Consider the following 17175-nt stretch of genomic DNA (forward strand, 5'->3'; position numbering starts at 1 on the left):
ATTTCTTTTCAGATTAATACCTCCATCCTGATTAAAACCTTGTTTCTGATTAATAGGCAGAAGAGATAAGTGAACAATAACAGAGTATTTATCCCTGCAGGAAGCAATATCCTTTTGAATTTTCCAACTAAGCAACTACTTGATTCCAAATAATAATTAGTTTCATATTTTTGGATGAAGAGAATATAAAAGCCCTCCTGTTTCTGATCAAGAGCAATTATTTGAATACAAAATGACTTCATCTAAGGTACGAGGTGGACCCGTAAAGAAACAGAACAATTCTTCCCTGCCCATTGGCACAAAAATGTAACAGCCACCCCACCCCCCTCGTTCCCTCTCAAGCTGAATTCAAGCTTGTTTTCCCGCTGGTCTGCACCAGCCAAAAAACGATTATTGTGGTTCTTGTGCAGACGCAGCTGGATAGTTATGGGGAAAAAGAAAACAAATGAGTAGAATTCCCCTGAAGGAAGCCTGTTATTAATTACAAAAGGGTGACGGCGATGGCTTGAATTGCCTGAGCCTTGGAAAGCCCTGGGATCAAAGGAGAAATGAGGGATGACAAATAACCTGTGGCCAGAGTCTGCTGGAATTCCACTGGAGAGATGATATGAGCCGAATGAGAGAGGGAGAAAAACATACATGCTGGAGTGAAAAATGGACAGAGAGATTTTTACAGGGGGATTTTAAACACCATTATATTGATTTTATTCCCTCCGTGTCTTTTTTGTTGAAATCACTGCACCCCAGCATTATGAAGTATATAGGAAATGACAATAGCTGAACTGAGCTGTTGATCTGTACAGATCTAGACCAGGTTAGCACTTTCACTTTTCTTACAGTTCATCCACAGAAGTAATTGCTCACAAGGCTTTCAGCCAGCTATTTTCCTCAGAATTTTAATGGTGTCACTGACAAAGGACAACTGCAGCAGCCTATTTTTCAGTTTGAGTCTCTGTTATTATTCACTCCGGTTCAATGTGTCACTAGTGGCCTGTCAATGGAGCTGTCACTTTGACAAGCTCAGGGCTTTGGTGCTGGTTAGAAACACAGGAAATGGTGTCTCTCATACCCCCGCCCTTCCCCGCCAACTCCACCACAACTCCCGTCGCCTTCATTTCTGCACATGAGCTCTCCGCTGGGCTTGGAAAATCTCCCAGCTCTAAGCACAGCGTGATGCTCGACCACCATTTACACACGTCTTTCAACCACAGGCACATTTAGTGAAATGTGTTTTATTACTGGTCTTTCAAGGAGTTTGATTTGAAATGCTATTTCATGGGGGGAAAAAATTACCCGTAATATTCATCCATCACTGAGTGGCACAGTCTTGAAAAAGAGAGACTTAAAATGGTTTTTACGTTACCTTTTGGTTACAGAAAATAGTTACAGAAAATATCTCATCCCATGCACATCCTTGTCTACCGTCCAGCATATACTAGTCATAAACGGGTAGGAACACAGTTTATGCAGATATCTTGGTGCCGTGCCAAGAACTGCACATTATATTTTTGGTGCTGATATCATTTTAGGCGAGCAAACATAGCTTTGTAGGATGTTCTTTGTGTTATCATCATAAAGCACCTAACCAGGTATTTTGAATGAAGTAGTTTTGGTGCCTAAACCCAAATTGGCCCCAGAAAATAAAAGAAACCTTTTATGTGACAGATGTAAAGGTCATGTGTCTCAAACTCATTTCATACTAGGGGAATTAAACCTTTACCGTGTCTTCAACTACCAGAATTTTTAACTGTTTTAACCAGGAAACACAAAGACCACTAGTACGTTCTCATCCCAGGTTGTCACAGAAAGCCTACATCTCATCACTGTACTCATGGTGTCCTTTGGTGACTGTTAAGATACTGGTCCAGTTTAAAAACTCTACAAACCCTAAATTTGGTGGCTTTAGTATTGTTCCCTCACTGTTTATGCATAGGCACTTAAAGGTACTTGCTTAGGTGTAGAAATTGGGTTTAAAATCTACCTTTACACCAGTCAATAAGGTGTCAGGAGTGATAGACCTGTTTCACTACTGGAAAAACCCAGTGCGTCACACTCTGTTACCAAAGGACGCCATGTGCAGAAGCTGTGACAAAACACTGTCTGACACCGTGGGAATGAGAATGAGCTTGTTCAGCAGGACAGAATTGTGTGGTAACAACCTGCTGTTATATTTGAACTGCAAAAATAAGATTCTGGTTCATCACACTTGATTCAGGTTGGGAGGTTATTTACAGAAATGTATTTATTATTATCCAAAGGAAGGAAGTTGTTGGAGAATTGGAGGACTTGAAATGGAGACAATAGGTGGCACATGATAAGGGCTGTATCCCAATTCAGGGTCTGCAGCCTTAAAGTACGCAGCCTTAACGGTCCACAAGGGCCGTGTACTCAAAGACCGCTAAGGCCGGAAGTGCGAGGCTTGTGAAATGGGACGGTCTAGCCTCCGTCGCGCTGCCCAGGTTGCCTAGCAACCATGATACTAACAGCTGGAAATGTTTCATACAGCTTTGTTTGACAGAAATGAAGGAGAAAATCTTTTGTTCATTTGTTTGTTTGTTTCTACATGAGCTTTGATCATTCTCTGTAAGATTAAGGTCAGCTATTGAACGGCGTATATTTTAAAGTAAAGGCTTTAAAACCAAGTTAGTACAAACGTCACTAATGTCACATAACTTTGCCGACGTGGCCAACAGGAATGTTTTAATGTTCTTCGTTATTAAACATTTGCACATAAATAAGTGACATAATATTCAGTACTTACTTAAAGTTTACTCTTCGGGCGCCCCTCATCCACAAAATTGGCAAAATTATCCACACCCTCTGCCGCCCTATGCATTCTGGGATATGTTGGGCCACGAAGTCTACACCGCCACATCCTTAAAATTCAGGGAAATGAAGGACACATTTGAGGGCCGCATTTCGAGCAGCCTTCGAATTGGGACAGCCTTCGTTGCATCGCTGTGACGTAATCGGCCTTAAAATGCGGCCTTTAAGGCTGCAGACCCTGAATTGGGATACAGCCAAGGTCTAGTGCACAGGAGACCCAGGATCAGCTACTGTCACCTCCTCACCAGTAGGTGACAGTAGTTTCAAAGAGATCTAGCATGCGCCAATGAAACACACCTTGTAATTGCTCGGTGCTAGCTGATTGCTATGTTAGCCCACTAATCTGCAAACATCACCAACTTCTCACCAACCAGGAGTGACACTGTGAAAAGTGACAAAAGCACACAGGAAATGGAGACTATTTGCCTTTAAAGTAAAAATGTAAACCCTTTAAACACATTGGTTTTACTTTGAAGGCAAACAGTCTTCATTTCTGGTTTGTGTCACACTTCACTGCTGCTTGGTGGGTAGATGTTGAGTGCTTGAGATGAGTCGGTGTCTTCCATAAAAATATGGGCGACCACGTCTGCTAATGACCAAAGCAATCATAAGCAGGTTTTTGGTGCACCAGCAGCCAAACAACCAGCAACCACTGGTCAACCAGTTTTGGAGGCCTCATTTTTCCCAGGGTAAATCACCAATCACATACACACTGGCGGGAAAGATAGACAATAATGCATTTATATAGGGCTTTTCTAGACACTCAAAGCACATTACAATTCCACTATTCATTCACTCTCACATTCACACACTGGTGGAGGCAAACCCCAGTTGTAGCCACAGCTGCCCCGGGGCAGACTGACAGAAGCGAGGCGCCATCCTTGCAGGCAAAGAAGGTGCAGATGTGTATCGAACTTATAACAACTGATAATAGCCTTTTGATTTGGTGATAACATTTAAAAAAGAGTGAATAGGATATGCACTGGAAATCCACCATCCTGATAACACTGAAAAGTCACAGTGTCTTCTGAATCACTCAAGATTTAATTTTATCCTCTTTTACCTGCTTGTGCCAGTGCTGAATACTTTTTGAGCACATACAATAATTGAATCACTCTGATTTAAACGGTGGATTTGTCTTCCTGAGTGAGTTCATGTGTCTGGGTTAAGTAGCTGGACTCCAATTTCAGAGGAATGCTAAATTGACAGGAAATCACATTCATGTATCACTTTTTTCTCCTTTAAGATGTCATGAGATTCAAACGGGAGATGCACAATAGAGTAAGTGACCTGTACCATTCGTATGAAGACGTCCAACCATAGTATGTTTATGGTTGGGCATGCGTTGTAAATAAATCTGCCACACATTCTAATAAAATGAATGTAGAGTTAGTATGAAGTTTCCTCACAGATGGAATAAGACAAACATCACATTTCTCTGTGAACTTGTTGGTAATTGCATGAATTCAGCTAACCTTCTGTTTATTGTGTGTTTATTAGCTAACAGCTAATTTTAGGCTATGAAAACAACAGTTAGCAAAGACTTCAGGCTCCTGAGACAATGTGGCAAGAGGAGTGAAAGCTTTTGGGATAAGCACTTAATGAAATTGCTCCATGTAATATGTCAGGTGTTAGAATCCACACTCTATTCTTTGTGGTTGAATTGGACCAATTTCACAACTACCAGCACTCTTCCAGCATAAAACATGAATAGTGAAAACCCAAACCAAGTTATTTATCTCCAAAGTTGGAACAAAAGTGAATATATTAAAAACATGGTGATAAAACAAGAGTCCAGTGGGATGCTCACGTCGCTCTGTGTGTTCATAGTAAAAAATTAGTTTTGGGAGCTACTCTGTCTGTTGGTGGTGAAACATTTCTCAACAAATGTGGATAAGCCAAACAGAGAGAAAAAAGAAAACAGCTGACCTACAACTAGTCACCACAAAGTCTTCCCCTGGTGAGAAACCCATTCAGCTGTAGACCAAGCTTGGTTATGCTTCAAATCTGTAACTACTTTCAGCAGCTGTTGAGCATTAAGCACATCACGTCAGCTGGCGGTACCTGTGGCCGTTACCACAACCACAGCTTGTTAACCCCGAGACAACAGTAGCCAATTAAAGGCCATAAAGCAACACTCACCAACGATGCCTGAGACGAATAATGACAGATGCTCTGCCGAGTGAATTGACAATCTGATAGACTCCATGCGACGATGTGTTGCACTGCATGAGGCAAATGGTGGTCACACCAGATACTGACCGGTTCTGGGTCCCCAGACCCCCAATAGCGCAAAAAACTGCACATTCCAGGGTGGCCTTTTGTTGTGGGCAGTCTGAGGTACACCTGTGCACTACTCATGATGTCAGATCAGCATCCTGATGTGGCACACCTGTGAGGTGGGATGGATTATCTCAATATAGCAGATGTGCCCACTACCACACATTTGGACTGATTTGTGACCACTGTTTGGGAGGGATGGTTATATTGTGTATCTGGGATGAATTTTAGGTCTCTACGTCCATCCCATGGGGAATGGGAGCAGTAACAAAGGTGTTGCGTTTATATTTTTGTTGAGTGTATTTGGCACCTGTCCATAAATACTGAATGGTGTGTCACAAAAGTTGGTTGAGGCATCCATCTTCTCCTCGGGATGAGATTTGATCACTTTGGCTGGTATTTCCGTCTAGAGTTAAATGTCCAGAAACTAATTCCCATTCAGCAGTGTTCAATTTGTTAACATGCTAACATTAAACCTTGTGCAATTGTGTCAGACAACTCAGGTTTGATTGATTTATTGCTGCAGATTGCTGTTACAATTTGGCATTTAGACTCCATCATCACCCGCCTTCAAGCATGTTACATATATACACCCTATGGAGACTTTATTAGGTAGACCTGTTAGACTGCTTGTTAATGCAAATAACTAATCAAATACTCACATTGCAGTAAATCAATGACTGCCTGTAGAAAAGGACAACCTGCTGAAGTTCAAAATGTGCATCAGAGATGGAAGAAAAGTGATTTAAGGAAATTAGACTACGGCACAGTTATTGGTGCCAGACGGGCTGGTGTGAGTATTTCAGAAACTGCAGTCTGCTGGGATTTTCCAACACAATCATCTCTGAGGTTTACTGAGAATGATCTGAAAATATCCAGGGAGCTGCTCTGGCTGATGATGCCTTGATGATGTCAGGGGTTTAAGGAGAATGGCTAGGGTGCTTTGAGGTGATTTAACAGAAATTGTATGTTAAATAACTACTCATTACAACCAAGTTATGCAGAAGAGCATCTCTTAAATTGGACAATAGATGATAAATAAGTGTGGGGCATACCATTTTGGCCCATTTTGGGACTCTCAGTACCAAGCAGGCGTGATTTAAAAAATATAATTTACCTGAGTTTTATTGCTGTCCATCCGTTAATGGATGCTTCCAGCAGGATAAAGTGGCATATCACAAAGCTTAAATAATTTCAAACAAGTTCACTGAATATGGTAGTATCATTGCACTTAAATGGCCTCCACAGTCATCACATCTCAATCCAATAGAGCAGGGGTGGGAAACTCTAGGCCTCCTGCAGGTTTTAGATCTCACCCTGGGTCAACACACCTGAATCAAATGATTAGTTCATTGCCAGGCCTCTGGAGAACTTCGAGACATGTCGAGGAGGTAATTTAGCCATTTAAATCAGCTGTGTTGGCTCAAGGACACATCTAAAACCTGCAGGACACCGGCCCTCGAGGCCTGGAGTTCCCCCACCTCAGCAATAGAGCACGTGGTGGACTGGGAGAATTGCATCATGGATGTACAGCAGACTGATCTTCAGCAACTGTGCGATGCTATCATCCCAATATGAACCAAAGTTTCTGAGGAATGTATCCAGTTCTGAATGAAAAAGGAGGTCCAACCCACTACTAGCATTAATATGTAATTAGTGTAGTGCCCAATGAGTGTAAATTGGGGAGTCTAGAGGTAGATGCTGGGGTGGTGGAGAGGTTAAGCAGAAGGCAACAATGCAGCTGCACTGGCAGCTGTTAGTGGGAGAGATGGGGAATTCTGAAGTATAAATTGTGCGGGTGTGTTTGGTATACGACATGAGGAGAGGGAGGCATGTTAGCCTGCATGACTCAGTGCAGATTAGATTGCCTGGTTGAACTTGCTCACAAACTTTGGTCCACTGAAGATACTGTCATTAGCATTTAGCTCAAAGACTGGGTGTACCACATAAAGATCACGAGTCTTGTTTCTACAGCGTAATTGACTGCATCAAGGAAACAGAAGATGCAATCAAAACACAAAACCCATACCGATTCATGTTTGGCTCCCCTTCTACTTGTGTATCAGTGCTCTCAGTAATTCTGCTACGCTCAGATTGCTCCCCAAAAGTCCCGCTCTAATCACTTCCAGGTGTGCATCAAACAGACCTGCTTTCATGTTAAGGATCATCACTGCTGACAAGAATTGGTCCTTCAGCCACAACACAAAGCCTAAATATCAGTTTTCAGTGGAAAAGCCTGCACTGTCTGAGCCCAAAGGATGCACATCCTTTCAGGAGTGTGACTGGGAACATGTCCCAGGTTCCTAATTTCTAGTGTAACGTTCTGAAGCATCTGATGGGAAAGTGCAATTGAAACCGCACAACCAGCCCACACAATTATCTATCACCACGATACTTGTTCCATGTGGCTCCCTGAGACTTTGTTGGCTTATTCTAACATGATATTCCTGTTTAAGGTGGAGGTCCAGTGTTGGATGGATAAGAAGACTACCTTGAAGGCAGTCAGCTTTAAAGCAGTTGTAGTTTTTGCTTCAGATATTCACAATCTGTGACACTTTTAAATGCACCTCATTCATAATGTGTCTCTCAAGACCACTGATTTGGAACAGCAGCTTTCTTCTTCACTGCTGTACTCTATATATTCGAATTAGCTTCAACTTGTTTAGATGGATTCACTTACAGCTTCAGACCATCGTATTTCTTCTTGCTGATCCCAAGCAAACGAGCTGCTGTGACGACTCCACTCTGCGATGACTCGCTGCAATTTTGTCACCTCTGAAATGCTAAAGAGCCCGCTGGCCCCCCGAGTCCCCCAGGGGACTCATAAATCAAAATATCTGCACATTTATTGACAAAACAGCTCTTCATTTCACAACATTATTTTTTCACCACTTTCCCTTGATAAGAGTCGCTAGGGCATGATTCAATCAAAAACACCTCATATAATTCATTTTGTTTTAATTTGAATCCCACCCTTCAGCCGTTCTCAAGGGGAACCATCTGTTCCCGAATTCGCTTTTCCTCTTTCCTCTGTTTTTCTCTCTGTAACTGAAACGCTGAACAAAAGGCGTACAACTGGCTTTATTTGCACAATCCACTGACATAAAAACTGCTGCACTATGTCAGCGTAAGAAAAGGGCTAGAGGTTAAAACTTGCTCATCAGCTGTGCTAGAGGTTATACAGCCAGATGTTTCGAGTCTGCGTGGTTATGGATGAGCACCTGTCCGATAAATTTAAGACACGAAAATTCCCTCTGTTTATCACAAAATCCTCCTTTTGTGTATTGAACTGTTTTTGCTGTGAGTAAGTACATAGTCTCTGAGAATTAGCCAACCTGGGCCAAACTGTTTCCATCCCCAGGAACACGGTGTATTGAATCTCCCAAAGCTCCACTGTATCTCAGGAAAATGTAATTCTAGAGGCCTTGTAATGGATTGGGCTGTCTACTTTCCTGTATTGTCTTTTCAAAATCCTCCTCAGCAGGCAATACAGCATGTCTACACTGTGTGTAAGCGCTGAAGCAATGTTGTGAAATGAGCCCATTGTCCTGCCTAAAGTCTGGGGTTGAGAAGTACGGAGAACCTAACCTGCCAAAATCCTCAATCCACAAACACACAGAGTAAGAAAAAAGGCATAAAACAAGCTTCATGTGGGTACTAAAAATTTTAGAAGATGCAATATGAATAGATTTTCTGTCTTTATTTCTCTCTTTATGCATTACCTTTTATTTTTTGTTTGTATTTTTTTTTAATTGATTCACTCATTTTAAAAGCCTGTATTTTTTAATGTCTGAACAATCACCCTTTCACCATTTCCCATTTTCTTTTCTTTGTTTTTCTTTATGCAAACATGGGCCTTTCATTTAAAGTGTATTATGGGGTCAGGTTTATTTGGCTACTTATTTATTAGACACCAGGCTTACAGCAGAAATTTGCTAATTTAGCTAATTCAGTCATCTATTTACTTTTTTTTTTGCATAATTACAGAAGGTGAGTGTACATATAATGTTTTGAAATTGGTCACTGTTGCTATTTGTATTTGTCAATATATATTTTTTAGTGCGCTCAGTGTTAATCTAGTTAAAATGACATTTATGCCATAACCGCATTAGCGCGGCAAATCTCTGTTAGCGCGGATCGCCCTGTGCATGGGGCTGCACGGTGTCAACGTGCAGCCCCATGCATTAGCTCGTTCATGCATTAGCTCGTTAATGCGTTAGCTCGTTTGGCTCATTAAGCTCGTTAAAGCATTAGCACAGTTAGCTCGTTAACGCATTAGCATCCAGCCCCATGCACAGGGCAATCCGTATTAACTCACTGAGATTTGCCCCGTTAATGTGGTTATGGCGTTAACGTCCTTTTAACAAGATTAACGCTCACAGCACTAATATTTTTTGTATTAAAAAATTGCATTAAAAAAAATTAATTTGAGATGAAAACACTAGGGCATTAATACACGTAGTTTAAAAACAAAACAAAATATTTATTACATCATGTTTATAAAGAAACATATCGCTATTTTTCTTGTATTTATAACTTCTTCAGTAGACTATTTATATAACTGAGTATGTGTCTGTGTACATCTTTAGACATCTTTGTGAGGACAGAAAATTGACATGCTAGTAAACTTGTGGAGACTGTTACGACCCGGCTCAAAAGCCGCAACATAAAAAAAAAGGAGATGAATAACAGTGTGGGTGAGAAGAGGTTTCATCCTAAAATGGAAAACCAGGTTGGCTAAAATGGCTGGTGCCACCAAGGCAAAGACTAGTGCACTGCCGGAAAGCTTGCCTCAGGTATGCTTTTATCCACACCTGACTAGGTGTGGCCAATTAGCACCAGCTGAAAACACTGAGACGATTAAAAGCTGCAGAGGGACGTAACACCTCCTCCCTTAAAAGGGTTCCTCTAGGACCCTTAAATTTATTAAAAGCCCCTCTGAAGCCTTCAGTTCCTTGACCCACAAACCTGGAATAAAAGTTAAAGCTAACAGAAGCACAGTGTTCACGTTATAGTTGGCATCTAAGCATGGATGGGCATGAGGATTTGAAGTTGCCACACTGAACAGACAAAAAGTAACATGTGACCAACACAAAGGAGCACAACAGTCACAAACCCAAAATGATTACCTGATCTGCTACAACACAAAACCAAAAGTAGCAACAAATAATCACAACTAAGTGATCTGTTGTCTCCACCACACAAACAGTCACATACAAGTGGCCCTATACCACAACAAGTTACTTTAATCCAAAAAGTTCAGTAAATCAAGCGTACTAGTGACCAACCACAAAATGGAGAGCTATGGCCACACAATGATCACATCAAGGGTGGCTCAGCACCCCACAGTGTTATTGCCATCACCTGGCCAACAACACTCACAAGTGATCCAACAAAATAGCCATATTCCCCACAACACTAAAAGGTCACATCACAAAACACTCACCTCACAAGGATCTCATTAGCATCCATCAACACTGACATATGCACACACATGGCGTACACACAATGCCAACTTAAAAACAGCCTACCTGCCTCAGCTACAGACCATGATCATGAATGGTCTCAAACCTCCTACCGAGTTTGGTGCCACTGATTTACTATGTGCAACTCCCATCCTAAAATGCTAAAAACAACAAAACCCTTACTTTTCCTACCCTAGTCTTCAGTGGTGTACCAGGCTCGAGGCAACTTTAAACGCGAACTCGAGAGCAGGCAGCAGACCAGAGATATAGTCTCCTACCAAACTCTGAAGCGTACCCCCACCCAGGATAGCCACCAAACACAATAAACTAAAACAATAAAGCAAAACAACAAACAAGTGCTTCAATGGAAGGGCAGCACAGCCACCCAGCTGAAACACACTAACTAAAGGGAGTTTGCTCAATTACAGTGACCACCATCACTCACCCACTTAAAAGCAAAACAAACTGACATTCAGTCTCCACTAAAATGTCCAAATATCCCGGACGAGCCTCCACTTATGTTACGACCCGGCTCAAAAGCCGCAACATAAAAAAAAAGGAGATGAATAACAGAGTGTGGGTGAGAAGAGGTTTCATCCTAAAATGGAAAACCAGGTTGGCTAAAATGGCTGGTGCCACCAAGGCAAAGACTAGTGCACTGCCGGAAAGCTTGCCTCAGGTATGCTTTTATCCACACCTGACTAGGTGTGGCCAATTAGCACCAGCTGAAAACACTGAGACGATTAAAAGCTGCAGAGGGACGTAACAAGACCAACAGTCATTATGGGGACAAAATGCCTCTTCCTACAAGCTTGAAGGCATTTTTGAGGCTCACAATGTGGTTTTAGTGTCAGGGTTACGGTTAGGTTAAAGTTTTGGCTGAAGGTGAGGATTAGGCATTCATTATTGATGGTTAGGGTTAGGGAAAGCATTATGTCAATGAGATGTCCTCACTAAGATATAAAAACGAGAGTGTGTGTGTGTGTGAATGGCAGTTTTTGGCTTCCACAAAACTAAAGATATATGACAAAAAAGTTCAACAGCGTCATTAATTAAAGACCAGAGAACTCATTTACAGTATAATGAAACCATCACCATTTGATATTAATCATAGTGGGTTAATCAATTTAATTATTAATATCTAAATGCTAAATATATTTTATTAGCAGAAGGAGGTGAGCACACTCTATTTTTCACAGATTTTTTCTTGCGTTGTATAAGTATGTAGCCCCAGGGGGAGGATACTGCAAAAATACAAGCTGAGCTAAAAATGTTAATGGGCTATTTCGCGTTAAATGCAATTCAGCACACGTACAGAAGAACTGAGCCGTCTGCAGAGGTTAAAGATCAGGCTTATGATTGGAGAGTCACCAGTTCCCGGACTGACTGGGAAAATGTAGTTAGAGGAAAATAAATTAATAATGTTTCCCACTCCCTCAACGAGCAGCCCCCTCATAAGAGCTCCATCAGAGCTGCTCTGTGCACAACAGAAATCAGAGTGCTGGCTGTGCTGGGAAACTGTGGGAGACTGCCGAGCCAATGTCGTCCTGATAAATAAACTCTTGAAACAAACTCAGAGAGATGTTCTTTGAGATTTCATTACACTATCAGGAAAATGCGATGCAGCCCCCTGAACACAACGTGTTATAACAGAGTGGCAGTTTATCAAAAATGGGAAACAGACCATGTCGCCTTTTATTTTTTCTGTTTTCTCTTCTTAGCCTGCGCCTGATGGCGATTTGTCATTTAAAAAAAAAAAAAAAAAAAGAAAGAAAGAATTTAAAATCTGTTAAGAGCCAAAAGTTTACTTTTACATCTGCTTTCTGTAAAAATGAACCAAGCTTGAAACTTGTTGACTGCACCACTAAGTTTTGATTTAGATTATCACAGATGTGCCTCTTTGGTGAGTGGCTTTCCCATAAGGCTTTGCAATCTTTATGCAAACTGATATCATGTTTTTTTCCACTTTCCCTCAGCTGATAAATGAATAAGCCTCTCTGCTATCAGCTCCTTTCTGTGAGGGGTTACCAGACCTGTGTATGTGTATAAACTGAGCGCATTAAGCCTTTGCATAAGTTTAACTGACGTCTGGGAATTTGATGGCATATTCCGCAGATAAAACAGGAAGCAATCAACACAAAAGCAGCGGCAGTGTTTAAACACATTACCTATGGTTTGTGTGATAATGCAGCACTGTTACATTTCTCTGGTTGTATGCTTGCTGATACTGAACTGGAGCAGCATGCTGTGTGTTAAAGCGTCGCTGGAGATAAGGCTGCAGGGAAATGCTGTGTCCATCACTTTATGGGAGGGTGAAATAAGATGGTGCCTTACTGTGGCCCTGCTGTTAAGAGCAGTTCTCAGGAAAAAGGATCTTTAAAAATCTCGCCCCTTCCTTTTGTCTCAGATTTGCAGAAACCTCGTTCAGGCTTCACATCTCTGTGAGTTCATCTCTGTGTTTCGTCCCTCTCTGAGATTTTCTCTTCTCATATTCCTCTTTTGTTCTATCACCACTTATTCTGATGATGTGATAGCAAGAAACAGCAGGGCTCCTCGTTGCAGCTAAGCTTTTTGGACTAATGATATTCTACAGACTAGATGTCTTGTTGATAACACAGACACTGCAGCCTCCCCAAGGACTGGAAAAAAGACTGCTCCTTTTACACACAGTGCTTCTTTAATTCCTACGTTTCCAGGATGTATAGCATCTATAGACAGCATCATATTTTTACTTTGATTGTAGTGGCCCTCCTCTTCTTGATCTGTGTTTCATCATTCTGCTGGACTCACGCCCACGCCTGCAACCACACAAAGACTATTTAAACATTTTGTAGGTGAACAGAGGTCTAAGCCTCATAAGAATATATGAAATGGGAAAGCCTCAAAAACATTTTTTTTTTCATGTGCAAATTCCAGTAACTGTTCACAGGGAGCCCATCAAATGCTTAACCACAGGAATGCATATGTCATAGGAAGAAAATGACACGTGAAATGCTCCAAATGCTGCATGGAACAGCTGCGTGAGAGTGTGTTTTTCTTATTGCTGAGAATGAATTGGCAGACAGCAAGAGGAGGATATGGAGAATAAGAAAACATTAAAGTAAAGCAGTAAAGCTTTGGTATGCTCCCCCCCAGTTTCTACTCACATTAGCTCCATCTAAAATTAAAAATGAAATGCAATGAGGTCATACCCAGCAAAGCTCTTTGTAAGTTTCTGGTGTCTAGAAGTGCACAGCTCCGTGTAAATTTTTTTTATTCATTTATTTTGTTGCAACAATATTAAATCGTGGGTAAATGATCTTTAATTTGCAATGCAGATATAATGATATTGGATTTTTAAAAAGGAAAAGCTGAAATGATCGCAAAAACATTTAACTTAGTTATTTAACTTAGGGGATTTTAAATTTCACAATATACAATAACTGACATAAATGTTACTTTAGTTAGATAAATATGTGACTATATTATACACTTTTAGCACTCTCAGCTGTGCAGTAGACAGTCGGTTAAGTCAGCGCAGCACAAGGGACACAGCTGAACTGGAATGTAATGTTTTCTGATTTCTTACCTCTGTGCCGCTATCACCCAGCAGAGACTTATCACAGACTATGAAAGTCCAGTACATAATCCACTGTACAACAGACAATGTGTACAGTAGATTAAGCAAACTAGATATAATATATTAGCACATGTCTTCTAGATGAGCTGTGGGACACTGATATTACTAAAGAATGGAGCATGGTCCTTCATCTTCCATACTGAAATGCTTCCGGGCACTTATCTAGGCAGTTTGAAGTGCCATCTACACCGAGTTTAAGTTCTGTTATTACTATGATTAAAAAAACAAATTTATAGACCAATAAATGCTACAAGAAAAAAAAAAACAACCCTCCAAACTCCTAAGGTTTGCAGATTTTGTTGTAAATTAAGATTTAAAGGCATTTTCCCTCCCTTGAAGAAATACATCTTTCCATAGATTTAAATTCAGGATTCTTTAGTCGTCATGTGTTTCTCTTATAACATCTCTGCATGTGTATATTTAACTGCTCCTCTTTAGATGTTTCTGTACTGGGGCCAGGCTGTATGTAAAACACTGCCAGCACCATTTTCTGAGTGCTGCCAACCGTGGCACTTTGGCTGAAGAGGCTCTGCCTTGTAGGCGACTAATGTGACAGTAATTTAGTAAAGTTGCAGTTAAAATGTTTACAATATCATTGCCACTTACTCATTGTTATGAGGTTACGCACTAAATTGCTGTAAATGTCAATTTTCAGTTTTTCAAATCAGCCCCTGGCCTGATGGGGGATAAAGAGACTTTCGCATATGAAAGTACGCACCATGTTTGTTTCATCCACAGGGCCTGAGGATGTTCGGTTTGGCCTCATACTGTGCATTAAAGGCTCAGATATGACAGCAATACCAATATCAAGTTACATTTTTCTTGCAGAAAACAAATAAGTGTACTTCTTTTAATATATTTTTTCCTTTAAGATTAAACTGTTGCATAGCGAATTTACACACAGCTCAGCATCAGCTTGTGAGTTTTTGATTAAATGGACAACAAAGGGCCACAGTTCCTACTTTTGAAATTACTTGTTTTTAAATTCTACCTTCTGGCAAATGTTATCATTTTTAAAAAATCCAAGAAAATGGGCATCATTAGGCCACTAACCCTGGCAGAAAATCCCATTGTCTCATTGGCTGAAACCTCTTTAAACAGTAATATAAACCTTCTTGGTCATACCTCTGCACTTTTATCTTAGTAAACATTTTAATGGGGCTAAAAGTGCCGTTTATTTGGATTTTGTGTTGGCTCAACTCATACAAGCCACAAACTTTAGGGTCTATTGAACAACTGAAATTTTTAATGAACTTGCTGCTAATTTCCTCTTGCTCTCATTACGTGTGCTGCCGTTTTTAATTTTCCTCTTCTTTGAGTTTCTCAGTAGTGCTGAGCTGGCTCTGGCAGGATGCCGTGTTGACGGAGCCAGAAGTGAACAACTTTCCGTCAATAAAGCTTGCGGTGAGCTTTTTGTAGTGCGTCACTAAGTTGACAGCCTGTTGTAAATTTGATGTCCAAAGTACTAAATAATAACAAATATTGAAATGTGTCATTGTTGGTCTTTACAGTTGTGTTTTCTAAAGAATCATTCGAGTCCTCTAGATTCTTTTTCTTTACCTCTGTTCAGAGCTTAAAATCTCTGCTTAACAGGAGCCATATGACAACATTTACTGCGGTCCTCTAGTTTGTGCTTTATTATAATGCAAGGCCCTAAATTTACACGCTGTACTCCATTTCACTGAGGATTGTGGCTATTTACTTTTTTCCTGCAGTCCTAAACAACCAACACATGTTCATTTTGCTTCTGATTTTACTCTCATGAACTTTATTGTTTAACATGTTAACTGAGGCCTGTGGAGCCTGAGATAAGCATTGCACAGTCTGAATTTGCTGGGGCGTCCACTCCTGGGAAGAATATAGCATTGAGTTAAAACACCTGAATTTTCCACACAAGCAAACTGTCGGAACTTCTGCTTTTATAGAGATAGTTGAGACTTGTTAAGTTGCTGATGATCAGTTAATCAAGTGGACTTGATTAATCTGGCAGCTAGACTTACATCCTTAATTCCTATGGAAGCAGTATTGATATGCTTAGTTGCTGCCACGCTGCTGAATGCTGTAAAACTTTTCTCACATAACTGTAACCACAAATTTTACAAACCAATAACACCAGCTGTGAAGTTCCAGCATTAAAATTGCACAAAGTATTGCCCTCAACAGCTTTACCAATGTCTCTTTCATAATAGCAGTCTGGGGGCGTTTTGGAAATCAGAGAGTTGTAAAACTTGTGAGTAACCATGGAAAAAATGAAAAGCTTGACTGAATAAATTGAATTAATTTAGTTTAGTAGTTGTGGTTACAAATTTAGCTTCCAGAGGATACAGCTACCTACCCTTAATAAAATTAATTATCAGTTGGTGATGAGTAATTACTTTCATATTTAAAAAATAGCTGTTCAGCGACACTAGTATGTGAATTCACAATAATATCACAGTTACAGCTATAGTTGCCATGGTTTTTGTGTAGGTGGATATGGATCCAATGTCAATAACAACATACATCTTTCCAAAAAAAGAAGGATTGGATGGCAGTTTTGAAGGATGAATTTGAAAATCAAGAAGAGAAAGCGAGTGAAGGCAGGGCCAAGAATTAAATGGTGGAAGTTAAATAACAATGAATATTGCACAGATTTCAAGAAAGAACTGAGACAGAGTCTGAGTTGAAGGGAAGAATTACCAGATGACTGGGAAAATACAGCTCAAGTGAAAATATTTAGTGGTAACCGGGACAGAAGAAAGAAGACAAGAAGACCTGGTGGTGGAATGAGGAAGTAGAGGAAAGTACTCAAAGGAAGAAGTTAACAAAGAAAAAGTGGGATAGGAAGATGAAGAAAGTAGACAGGAGTGAATACTGAGAGACTAGGCATACAGCAACGAGAGAGGTGGCAAATGAAAAGTATGTAAGGCTGGACACTCAACTAGGCAGAGAAATTGAGCTGGGAAGATATGCAGCAGGTTAGAGCGGTTAAGGAAAGAGATGGAA

The sequence above is a fragment of the Mchenga conophoros genome, linkage group LG11, assembly GCF_057382185.1.
Source record: "Mchenga conophoros isolate Kocher_MC1m ecotype Shallow Benthic linkage group LG11, M_conophoros_male_GT1.1, whole genome shotgun sequence".
Lineage (NCBI taxonomy): Eukaryota > Metazoa > Chordata > Actinopteri > Cichliformes > Cichlidae > Mchenga > Mchenga conophoros.